At 42.6% G+C, this 12495-nt stretch overlaps 1 protein-coding gene across 3 annotated transcripts in view; it reads right to left on the bottom strand.

Annotated features, from left to right (window-relative positions):
- BCAS1 (breast carcinoma amplified sequence 1) overlaps nucleotides 1-2556 on the bottom strand; it is a 52902-nt gene extending 50346 nt beyond the window's left edge. The window contains exon 1 of one of the 3 annotated variants that reach the window (XM_026862157.1): nucleotides 2476-2556. The gene's annotated coding sequence lies outside the window, so the exon portion shown is untranslated. The remainder of the gene's footprint in view (nucleotides 1-2475) is intronic. The other 2 variants (XM_026862158.1, XM_026862155.1) reach the window with 2 other exon arrangements.
- Nucleotides 2557-12495: the final 9939 nt, after the last annotated feature.

The raw sequence follows: 12495 nt of genomic DNA, 5'->3' as shown, positions 1-12495 counted from the left end.
ATGCAGCTCTACTCACGTCAGGTATCTTTAACTGATACAGAGCAGAGATCACCGGCTCTGATCTCTGGCATATTTTGCTCTAGGAGAGATTACCCATTCTCTACAATCAAGTTTATAATTCTCACTGAAGTAAAACACACACAGTTGTCATGTGGAATTTTTAAAGATTTTCACTCATCAGAACCCTTTTTGTCACAGAAAGCTGGACAAGACTTGGAGGCTATTTTTGCTAAAAATGGCACAAACCTTCTCTCAAGAATATGATCCCAAAACACCAAATGCAGTTCCCCATCAGGCACATGTATGTCTTCAGACTTCTTCCCTCCTTGCAACAGTAATTGATTAATTGTATTGCATTGAGTTTTACTTTGTATGAGTGGAGTGGGATTAGAAGTGCACATTTGGTGTGCTCTGGGACCAAGTGGCTACCGAAGAAATGTGGCAAGGCTGTGGCCATTCCTCTGGGTACAGAGCTCAAGTCAACAGCACAGCCTCACAGTCCTGGCCCAGATCCTTCAGTAAAATCAGGAAGAGATCTATGTATGTATGTATGCTTCTGCCCTATTTTAAAGAAAAAATGAAAGGTCACTGCCACCTATAGACAAAACTGAGTATCAGCAGAAGTGATAATATAACATGCAAAATGGTATCAAATTGGCAGAGTTTCAAGTTGACAAGCACGTAATGTCACAGCTATTCGCTTCTGCCATCGCATCTAGAAATTGCCGCTGTAAAGACTATTGCATCTGACTGCACCCATATGTGGCTCTAGAGCTGCATAAACGAGCAACTCCGGCTCTGTCATTAACATGAAATGGTTATGTTTTTCCCAAAGTGCTCAGGCCTTTAGTTTATATGAACAAATCAGTTTTTCTCTCATTTGAAACACCTCTTCTTGAAGCTAAAATTATTAAATGTGGAGCCAAAGAGGTTTTTGGAAAAATAAGGGGCTCCCACAAGGCTTTCACTGGGTGTCTTTTTTCACCAGTGGGTTTACAAAGACCACCATTTTGAATGTGGGCTGCCAAAAGCTAAGCAAAAAACTCAATTTTGGTATCCAGCTAAAATCCTCACATGAGCAAATGGATTTTCAAAAGGTGCTGAGGACTTCCAGCATGCAATGAGTTGCCTGAGAACTGTGAGTCTTCAGGAGCTCCCAGGATCTGGCCACGCGCTTGTTCCTAGTGGGCAGAATCAGGTATTGTCAACCACTGAGGACCTCTGTCCGGCTGTGAACCCCACACTATCTCTTGAGACTTGGTCTCTCCATTGGGTGTTTTTACTGTCTCGGTTCTTAATCACCGTTATTTATTAGCAGTGCAACCACCAGGCAGGACCGATTTGTGTCCTTTGTCCGACGTCTGAAAAGCACAAAGCTGGACCCTGTAGTAAGCTGTGAGTATGGAGCAAACCTCCAACAGACCTGGGAGATGTTGCTAGCAAGATGTCTGTTTGAGAGAAGGTTTGACAACATTTACAGGGACACTACAATTTGGGGGGATTGAGAGGGGAAAAGAGTTTATGCTGATGCAAGAACACTTTATTGAAAATGGGAAGAAAACGCTTAGAAGTTGAGAGGAGCTGGAGAAAGCTCATTCTCATCCTTAGGCTTTCTTCCTATATAAAGGTTTTTGATTAAGTTTCAAGGATATTATCCTTGGGGGGAGCTCATTCAGACCAGCTGGAATGCAGCCCGACTGGTTTAAATAGGAACATAAACTACCAGCCTCCAGATCAGACACAGCTCAAACAGTTCCTTTCCCAAACTATGCTTCACTGCTTCTATTGTAATTGTATTTTTATATTATTTATGTTTTTAAATTGTATTGTATTTTTAGATTTTTTTTTTTAATGTTGTCTGAACTGTAGTGTGTCCTGAGCATGAACTCAGGCTTGGTAAAATTATCTTACTCTCAAAAATCATAGTTTTGGTCCTGGAAGAGTGGTAAAAGCTTTGAAACCTGCAAGAAAAACCGTGGTCTGCTGTGTTGTCTGGCTAAAGCCAGATAAGCCTGACCTTTCTTATGTATGACCAATCTAGAATGTTACAATTGCCTTTGTCACAGTGTCTATTAATAAAAAACCTACACAACTAATGCCTCACTAAAACTTGCCATATGTTGAACTTAAATGTCAGAAAAAATCATCAACTTAGTTATCCTTGCATCTCATTTCATTATAGAAACGTCCACTCTGCAGGTGTTGGGGAAAGAAACAAACTCGTGTATATTCCAGAGGCAGAGGAAGGACCTAGCACACATTAATTCATGCAAAAGGCAGTCTGCATTGTGGCTGCAGGGCAAGGACTGGAGCCTCACCCCTTTAATACATCCCTGCCCTTTATCCTGCCTCTTGGAGAACAGGTGAACACGGGGACATGTTGGTGTCCAGCTAGAAAGGCAGAGCTCCTGCTCCAATTCATGTGGAGCCAAGGAAGGACTCATAATAGGATAAGGTTTTAGAAAGTCTTCTTACCTTCCTTCAGCGCAGGTCTCAATTGCTCTCCTGCAGAAAAAGATAACTCAGACACGTGTTGGGTATGATGAAACCAGGGGACAAACGCATCTGAGCATTGTCAGTGGCTAAGGAAGAGAAATGGACACACAATAGACAGTAGTGAAGGGCCAGGAGAAGGAAGGATTGAGATGACTCACCTAGAGCAAACAAGAAACACCCAAGAATAATCTGAATAGCAACCTGGCAGCTGGCCATGCATCCAGGACATGCAGAACTACAGTCCTTAAGACTCTAGGGGCAGTTTTTAATACAATTATTTCAGCCACTCTGCGCTGTAGCCAAATGGAAAAAGCCAAATAGTTGAAACATTTACACTCTGGGGTTTCAAGGAGGGAACAGTTCAACAGTGCTGCAAAGGTGAACAATCCCAACCCGGCTGGTAGAAATGCTCTGTCAGAAAGCTGATCTTTTTATTCTTCTGCCCTTTTGCAGAAAAAGCCAGTGTACCAAACGGGAAAATTTATGCCAGTAGCTTTAAAGCCCAACCAAAATAAGCCAAGTGCCTGCAGGAGCTCCCAAGATCATTTAGCACAAGAGCACGTGCAGGACTCCACTCAAGCGTGAGACAGAAGTGGCAGCAGAAGAGCGAAAGCAAAAGCCAAGAAAAGCCAAACCAACAGCAGCAGCACGAGTTACCTGGGGGAGGGTGGCCAGGGCACCCAGCACCCCTGGGAGCCAGAGCTGGTCCAGGCAAGGTGCTGCTCGCCCAGCCCTGGCGGCTCTGTCCCTGCCTCTGCCTCCCGTCATCAGCCCGGGGAGTGCTCACACACACCGGGCGCAAACACAGAGGGGTGGAGTAGTCCACCTCCCAGCCCTTCTCAAATTATTTTCTGTTCTTGAGTGTCCTGGTCACCCAAACCTGTTCGAATGCATATTGACTTTATGTCTTCGAGGCAGCCCATCACAGGCTTTCTGTTGTTGGAAATCATGAATTTGGGCTGAACACCAGAAAACCCCTTCCAAATATGAATTTTTCCCACAAGTGGCAGAAAAAAACAAAGCACTTTAATGACATGGCTGTTTGCTGCAGTCAAAGTCAAAGATCTTAATATCCTTCCATAATGTGCAAACTGACTGTTTATATTTTAAACCTATTGTCACAATTCACGGCTCCCTCGTGTGAGTCACTAATCCCATGCTCAGACTGGGGGTGTCTAGACCAGGGAAAGGCTTTTTTTGTTCTAAGTTTTCACACCACCTCAGCCAATAAAACTTGGTCTCAGGAACTGGGGTTCCCACAGGCTGTCGTAAGACTAACAAAGAATTCTGTATTTTATAGTTTGAGAAAGCGATAGCAAAGTGTTGTGAAAGGCTCACCCCAGGTGATACCATAAACCAGTTTGGGGACTGGCTGGAGTTCCTGCTGCAAGGCTCTGAGAGAGAACACGCTCCTCCCCAGAACAGTGGGCGACAGCACCAATGTTAACACTGTCATGATGTGAAGATACTAAAAGCATAATGTCAACTTCTCCTTAATTATTAATGAAATATCCCGAGGCCAGGAGTTCCCAGAAGTTCTCTTTAGGCTTTCTTTCATCCAAGCCTGGTGTACATAGATCACTTGACTGTCAGCTTCAAGTGTTCAAATACATTAAACTGCTTGTTTCAAGTAGTGCATTGCCGCACAGTATGTGTCTCGAGATTCAAATCAACTGGAACACCACTGCAGTCCCCGCGATCTTTTTCCCTGTTGACTTGCTTATATCGTCCAGATGACACTTTCATTTCTGTGTTGCATTATGGTTTTGAATATAATTCTGTTATTAGCCATGATAAAGAAACAGAATCAGATCTGTAACAAGGGTGATGTGCTGGCTGTGAGTGGTGTCAGATGCTTCGGAAGACGATGAAGAAACTGTAAGCATGGAAACAGAGCTTCTGATCACATCCACCACCTCTGCAGTGCATGGGAGGATGAGTGGATATTCTGATTCTCTCAGGTCTTCAAGCACTGGGTCAAGCATCTTTATAATTTTTCCCTTATTTTATCACCTTAGATACTGCAAATCCTTGCCTACTACAAGCTCAGATGGTACCCCACAAGTTCAGTCTCATAATCCTGTCCAGAGAAAAAATATTATTTTGGGAACAGTCTCTGGATGGCACATGTGATGGTGGCAACAAAACTTATCTGTGGGCTAAGGCACAGAATACAAACCTGGCTGCAAAACCAGTCACTCATTCAGTGACTCTGGCCTGTTTTCATTCACTTTTTTCTTTGAATGTGTCTTTCTCCTTGGGTTTAAATATTATAATGAAATAATTTTGAAATGTAAGATGTAAATATTTAATTTCAGAAATACTTAATTTCCTTCAGAAAATGTCATTAAGATTCAGTATATGTTTGCACCATATTTTGCTTTCCGTGGATCTATTTGCTCCTAAAATGTCATCAAATTAATCCTTCAAATCTTAATGTGCATCATGAAAAAAATTTGGATGATCACATACTTCACCTTATGGCACATTCTGTGAATATAAGAATAAAAATACCTCTTTTCCTCAAAGGCTGCTATTAGAATTGAGCCCAAACAGATGGTAGTATTGCCGAAGGATGTTTGTACACTTTCCTTTATTTTCCACAGAATTGTGTTTGCCAATATTCATCCAGGCATTTTTTCTCCTTCATGGCTTGAATTGAGCAGGAATAATTTAGATACTTTTAAAAGAAAAGGTCACTGCCTGGCTTTGGGCATTTAACAGAAGTGTTTAACTGAGGGGACAAATCTCCTTTGGATGCTACATCGGCTGTGCTGGACAAATCAGGAGGTTGTTGTGGCCTTTCAAGTCCGATCCCTAAATTTTGGCAGCTGAGTTGGATACCTGCAACCAGGCAACGTGAATACTCTCAGTGTCCACCGTGTATCTTTCCACAGTATCAAGGCTATTTGTGTTGAGATCAAAACTCTTTCTCCCCTCCTCCTCCTCGTAGCTCATCCTTCTCTGACCCGGTTTGGCAGCACTTACAACAACAGAAATAACTACAGCAAATATCAGAGGAAATGTCGTTCTGCTGTGACTCCTCCAGCATCAGTGCAATTATACTGAGAGCTAATTTGCTGTGCAGTCACTGAGACGCTTTTCTTCATTACACTGGTGTAACCTTATTAAATTAGAGAGATCAGAGCAAGGTTTATACCGATTTAATTTTTCCCAGTTATGTGATCCTAATGGACAATTAACTATCCATTCTTTGAGGTATATTTTGTCTCTGCTTTTATTATTCTTTTACAGCCATTTCAAAGACATCCCATGTATTATCAAGGACAGACTAGAGGGGCACATGGTGAGTTTTATTTTGCCTTGTGCTTGGAAATTGTTTAGCTGGGTGTCAGGGGAGGGAGGATGACAAGCACAGAGGAAAATCCTCTCCAAAGCAGAGGAAACAGCGTGCTGCTTTCTTGATTTTTCAGTGATCAAAATGCTATTTTTTCTATCTAAAATCTATAATGAAACTGTCACCAAATGAATCTTTCTCTCCTGCAGGAAATGCTCAGCTTGTGCATCTGACAGCTGCATAAAACTTCCTGTTAATTAATGGCACAGAGCTCCCAACAATTATATATGATTAGCCAGCTTCTTTTATTACTGTCCAGAATGAGAGCCAACACCATTCATATATTAGCAATTGAAGACCATATAATATTGGTCTATTTTTGCATCTGCTTTTACTATATATCTTGAAAGGGGCTGATGTTAATTTAAGGTGAGGACTTCCATCTGGCTGTTATGGTCAAGGTTTATTTAGCAGAGCAGGAGGGATGAGCAGCAATACACCCTTAGCAACACTAGAGAGAGCTGAGAGAAAGAACCTGCAGGAGAACAACTGAGGAAAAAAATAATTAGGCATAACTCCAGTCAAATTCTGACAGTTTCAGACAAAATACAAATGAACCTTTGACTCAGCCTTTCCCATTGCAGTCCCAAGAGGATGGATGAAGTGAGTCATGGACTTTCTTCTTTTTTCAGATGAGGGAGGACCAGCCCAACTTTAGCATTGCTTAATTTACCTGGGATCCCAGGCAGGGAGAGCCGTGTGAACCACTGAAATCCCAGAGCCAGGCCAGCCCCCGGCGGGACCCGCTTGCCCTCAGCACCCAGGCAGGTTTGGACTGACTGCCCGAGGGGTGACACACCGGCCTCTGCAGGGTTTGCCCTGCACTGATGACTAACAGCCATAAACAGGGATGAGTTGTGAAATAAAAGATGTTTAGTTTACAATGAAAAATTCCAAGTTCGTTGAGTTCAATTTCATTCCTGTCCAAGAAGACTGTGGAAAGGGTAAATTAGGTTCATTTCTGTCTTCTTTGGTCAGAGCAGCAGGCTGAGGTAGAAGAAATCCAGCAGGGATGCAAGTCTGAAGTAGGTGATTTGGTTCCAGTCAGTGATGGAAGGAAGCAGACACCAAAGTAAATGGAGCTGGTGACGTAGAGTTGTTTCTCATGGAAACTCAGTAAATCCATCAGGAGCTACATAATCATCTCCCTTTCCACCATTCTGCGGTTTCAGCTTAATCTGAACGTCCAAACCACATTTAACATGATCTGAATATCCCAGGGGGAATTTTTGCCAATGAAAATGTTGACCAGATGAGTCATTTAATACCATGTCTCATGGAAGGCTGTCCTGGCAGTGAGAGCATTTGCACACTGGCACAGTCGTTTCAGAAGAAAGGAAGAATGTCCCATCCAACACTTCAGTGCGGGTGGCAGAGGGCGTACAACACACCAACCCCTAGTCATCAGGTGTAACCTTGCATTTCTAAGAAACTTTGAGCGAGACCTCTGAGGTTCAGATTTGTCAGATCAATATAAGTTACTTCAGTAACCCTCTGTAGGTGTCCAGAAACTCAGAGGCAATACAATGACTGATGTTGTTACAGACTTGGGACTTCAACAACTGACCCCAAAATAAGATGCTGGCACACCTAAACACCTGATCCTTGAAGTGAAATCCATAATCTTTGGGACAGATATGAACTCAAAAGGTGGTGCAGAGGTAGAGTCAGACACATCCCACCAGCAATGCAAACATCCGTCTTTTGGAGAGCAGGTGCTGTTTGAAACTAGACAAAGAAAAGCACATCTAACTTATGTGCCTCCAAAACTGAAATCCCTGACTCAGAGTTACAGGGAAAACTGTTTCTGCTGAAGTTCTGCTTAAGTTTTAAGTTTTATTGGATCTGGCTCCTTTACAGTTAGTGATTCCTAGCGATTACTAAAGAATTATGTTTTCAGCAAGTAGGTTTTCCCCACTGTCCCTTATGGAGTTCATATTAATTGTTGAATCTGTCTTGCATTTAGCCAATGTGGTCTGAATGGGTAATGAAAAGGAGAGAATAATTGCTTCAGTGCGGGGAGCTCCAGGGAAGCAGAATCATCAGTAATTATTACCATGCTTCCATACCTCTCAGCAGGGACGGCGAGCGAGGCTGCAGTCTGAGTTACTGTGGTCTCCCGCTCCAAAAGAACTCTGCCAAACCCAGTGGAATCCCTCCAGATTCCAACTAATGTGAAAGCAGAATTTGGCTCACACGCTTCAGCTGCAACACCATGCTGAATGAGAAACATTTGCTCCTGCAGCTTACCAGAAAGAGCCTGAACATGATTTTTCAAAATCATGTATTGCAAACTCTCGTTTCTCCAGACGCTGACTGTGGTTCACAGTGTTGGTGTAGGGAGGGAAATGGTTATTGTCTCTCCTTCCCCCATCACAAAAAAACAGGTTCCTGCTGCCACTTTTTCTTTTTGAAGAGGGAGAATTACAAAATATATACCAGCTATTTCTCCATGTGGGAGCTTCTAGAACAGATAGAAGGTTACTGTGTCAGGATTGAAACAGAGGGTTATTGTATACATAGTGCCTAGTGGGTGGGACAGGCATTTGAACCACAATTATTCTCCTGTACGAGTATTTTATGTTTCCATCAAATATGCACTGATGATAACAATACTATGCTAAATATTTCACTTCATTAATACAGCTTCTGCCAAGGCTGGGTCACAACTTTTGCCAGCTGTCACAACTTTGAAGCCTGTGGGCTGTGCTTTCCCCCTGTCAGTCTGTCACTTTTCCCCTTCCCAAGCATGAATATAAAATGTGAGGAGCTTGGCTTACCAAAAAGAAAAAGCAGGGGGAGAAAAGTCTTATTGTACACCATGTATTTCATTTTTCACTTCAGTGAGAAACTAGACTGGTCACAATCAGCATGAACCTGCAGCAGCATTAGCAGTAATTATCTTTAAGAGGGTGCTTGATCCATGTGGATCATATCTATGATGCTTTTCTGTCCTGAGGAGGAGCCAGGCGTGGGGTTAAGACTGTAGCAGCAGATGATGGGAAGGGCTGAGCTGGGGATAAGTGCTGGCTTTTGGGCAGAGGGCAAGTCCCCACAGTCAGGTTTTGGCTTGGCAGATGCCTGGTGCCAACTGCCACAAAGGTGAAGCGGTGTCAGCAGTCCTGCCTTTCTGTCACGGTGTTGATCTTAAACCTTTGTTCCACCAGCAGCTGCCCTCATGGATTTGGGCTGAGGAGCATGGCCAAATTTTCTTTTCTTTTCTTTTCTTTGGACTTCTCCCAGTAAAACAATATTGACTGGCCTCTTAGGCACCTTGTTTTGATGCTTTATTCTCACAGGGCATGATCTGGGAAAACACTATGTACGACTGCAGTTGTGAACTCCTGCAGCTGCCAAGGTGTACAGAGTTAATACTTCTTTTCAGCACAGGAGAGGTCCCTTCAGTCACCACAGGATTAAGACAGCTGGAGCTGATTTTTCTTCCTGGAAAAATATGATTTGCTAAACTTCTGTCAAGTGAAAACATAACCACACATAGTCCTAACTTTACTACACTGAAAGAATAAAATCTTTGTACTGTTCAAGGAAACATTAATTTCATGAATGGCTGAGAAAGAGAAGAATATTATATAATTTTATTGCTACCACTGGAGATGAACTTCCACTGAAATATCATCTGTGACCTCTGCCAGCTCCTGAACTGTCCCTTTCCCATTCTGAAACCATCATCTCAGCACTTCAGTTAAACTCTGTGACCCCGCCGTATTACTCAGCAAGTTCTTGATTGTTCCAAGCTAAAGCTTTATTTCAGGATAACTCTCAGTTTTAACAGAATGGGCCTGTCCTTCAGCACAGCTCCACGGCAGTCAATGACATTACATCAGCAGATTAACTCAGCAGATAGTGAACATGACATAAGTTAACTGGGAGAAACAAAGCAGGAATTTCAGGCAGCATGGGAGGACCTCTTGTAAATCCTCCCGGTTTGTGACACCAGTTGTTTCATGCACGAAAAAATATGATGCTCATCTTGGGATTTCATAGTTTTATTGATTCAGCGGTGCTTCTGATCAAATGTATTTAGAAACATTTTGATTTTTTAAAATTAATTATCAACGTGAAAAGAATTGTCAGTATGTAAAAAAAAGAGGCAAAGAGAAGTTATCAAATATTCAAAATTTGTACTGCAATTCAAGAGATTTACAGTCTAATTGTAACTCATCAGTAATATCAGTAACACTCAGATCTATTAATACTATACAGTTTTGAAGGGGATTATATTACCAGATAGTAATTTAATAACTAATTTAAATATTTAAAATGGTAAATTCTCAAAAGCAAAAGTGAGAGCTATGCAAAAGAAAAATAGCAGATAAACACATTTCTTGCATCCACAGTTCTGAAGTTGCAGTTCAGCTCTACCCTCCCAGTGTGATTCCTCCACAGGTGATCAGTGCTGCATGAAGGCTCGCTGCTGTTGATTTTGTAGTGGGGAGCAATACTTCTGGGGCAGAAATTAAATTGAGTTGATTTTAATTTGTCACATCTGAATTCAAAATTAGTAAGAAAAAAAATAGAAGATTTCTAGGCCTGATGTATCTTGGAGCAATTACTTCTGGATTCAAAAATCATATATCAATTTCTGAGCTTTAAATGAAGAAGATTCACCTAACTTAAGTAGAGCTCTCCAGGAGTGACAGTTACTGACACACTGTGCTGTTCAATGACCAGGGTATGACCTTATCTCTCCTTCATGACCAAGGCTTGGGATTTGTATGTTCCATGTAACCTTTGACTTTGTCCTTCATTTTGCCCACTTTTAAAATGGAATGACACCTTTACTCCAATCACATGCTCAGTATCAGTTTGCAGAGGCTTGGGATATCGCTGCAAAGGGACTCCCAAGTGCTCAAAGAGAAGCCAAACCTCAAGTCCTTACTCTTGGGCTTCAAGGAAAAGACATACAGACTCATGAGAAATGCAAAAACTTTTGTTCTTTTCCCATTTCAAAGACACATCCCCAAACACTGTTGATTGCTTGCTCTTCAATAGCCAGTTAAATTGTGTTCCTTCACAAATTAACCTGAAAATATCTAGGATGCAGTTTTTTAAGGTGAGAACTTAATGCCAAGTCTTTTCTTCCCTGTTCTTCAGGACTGGTTGTAATGACATTCTCCTATCTGTTCCCCCACTGCAGCCCTCATAACACTAAAATTCAGTTCACAGAGAAGCTTGGAGGGCAGAGATGATGTTCTGACTGTAGTTAAAAACCCTAGCAGGTTTCCCTCCAAGGGCAAACAGTGGGGATTCCTTCCTGCTCTCTCTGCTAGTATCAGAGGATTTGTTTGACTTCAGATGTGTTAATTTGTCAACATATTCTAGAGTGTATTAGCAATTGAATTAGAGGTGCTGATATCACCAATGCAGAACAGGTGACTATATGGTATTTAGAAAATACACCTTTCACAGTCACACGTTTTGGAACTAGCTCATTATACAGATGCATGACCAAAATAACATTCTCTTTGATTTCATGGACTTGTAAAGTCATAAACTTTAAGATTCTCTCCCAGTATACATCTCTAGCCAATATTGTCCAGGTTCCTAATGCTTTGGTATAGTATCACAAAATCCCGCACGTGTCTAAAAATCAACATTGAGGAAATACAATAAAACAATCCAGGGGATAGCTGAATGAGTAACGCTTACAAAAGTAAGCAAATTATAGATCAGATAAAGCCTGGAAGCAAATGTGGGTTGGGTGAAAGTACTATCGGTCTTGTTAGTACAGAGTGATCACACTTTGCCTTTGGGAATGGTGCCAAAGGGAATGCCTTCTGGTGAAAAAGCATGTTTCCTGGCTAGCTTCAGTACTGGCTTGGAGTGAAACTATGCAGTGAATGCCTACACTGGTTTAATCCTCTGGGGGGGAGGTGAAATGTCAGCAGCAAGTTCTAGGCACAGCTGATTGCAAGAAATGTGAATTAGCCCTCCCCTGGCAATAAACACTGATACCTGGAAATGACCAGAATGTCTTGGCCAGCAGCGCCACGTACAATGAATCCGTCTGTGTGAGGGCAGGACGAGACATCCTTCTGCCTTCCCGACAGGTATCTGGCTGCACCGAGGTGCTCACATTGATAATTAGGGCTAAGTAAAAATAGAACTGCATGGGAGCAACTGTGCCTAAAAAACCCACACAACAGCATAAGGTGGGTTGTTGTCAGAGAACTCCAGCTCAATAGGTACTCTATGAAGGTAGATGTAAGATGGCGTGGTCAAAACTCAGCGGCCCTGAATTGACAAGCACGCACTCCTCTCTCATTCCTTGCCCGCGCTGTTGCACAGCTTTTACTGAGGCTGCTCCCAGATGGGGCTGTTTGCAGAGCTGGGAGTTGGTGTGCGCCAGCATCCAGCCCTGCCTCGGGTCGTGACTAAACTGGGTGGCACCGTGCTGTGTCCCTGCTCAGAGCAGAGGTCCTTCGGTGGCCCCCAGGTAGCCTCAATCCGTGTGGTTCCTTCCCATGAAGGGAACAGGGAGCGTGTGCCTGGATGTGGCACTGGGAGTCATCCTGCACAAGCACATTCCTTCAGGAGAGCCAAAGCCCTTCCAAAGGATTCCTAGCATTTTCCCCATTTTAAGCAGAAAATAGTCAGTCTAGCTTTAAAATATTAAATTA

The sequence above is a fragment of the Athene cunicularia genome (genome assembly GCF_003259725.1).
Source record: "Athene cunicularia isolate RWA chromosome 20 unlocalized genomic scaffold, athCun1 chr20_part1, whole genome shotgun sequence".
NCBI lineage: Eukaryota > Metazoa > Chordata > Aves > Strigiformes > Strigidae > Athene > Athene cunicularia.
This window is presented reverse-complemented; position numbering and strand designations above follow the sequence as displayed.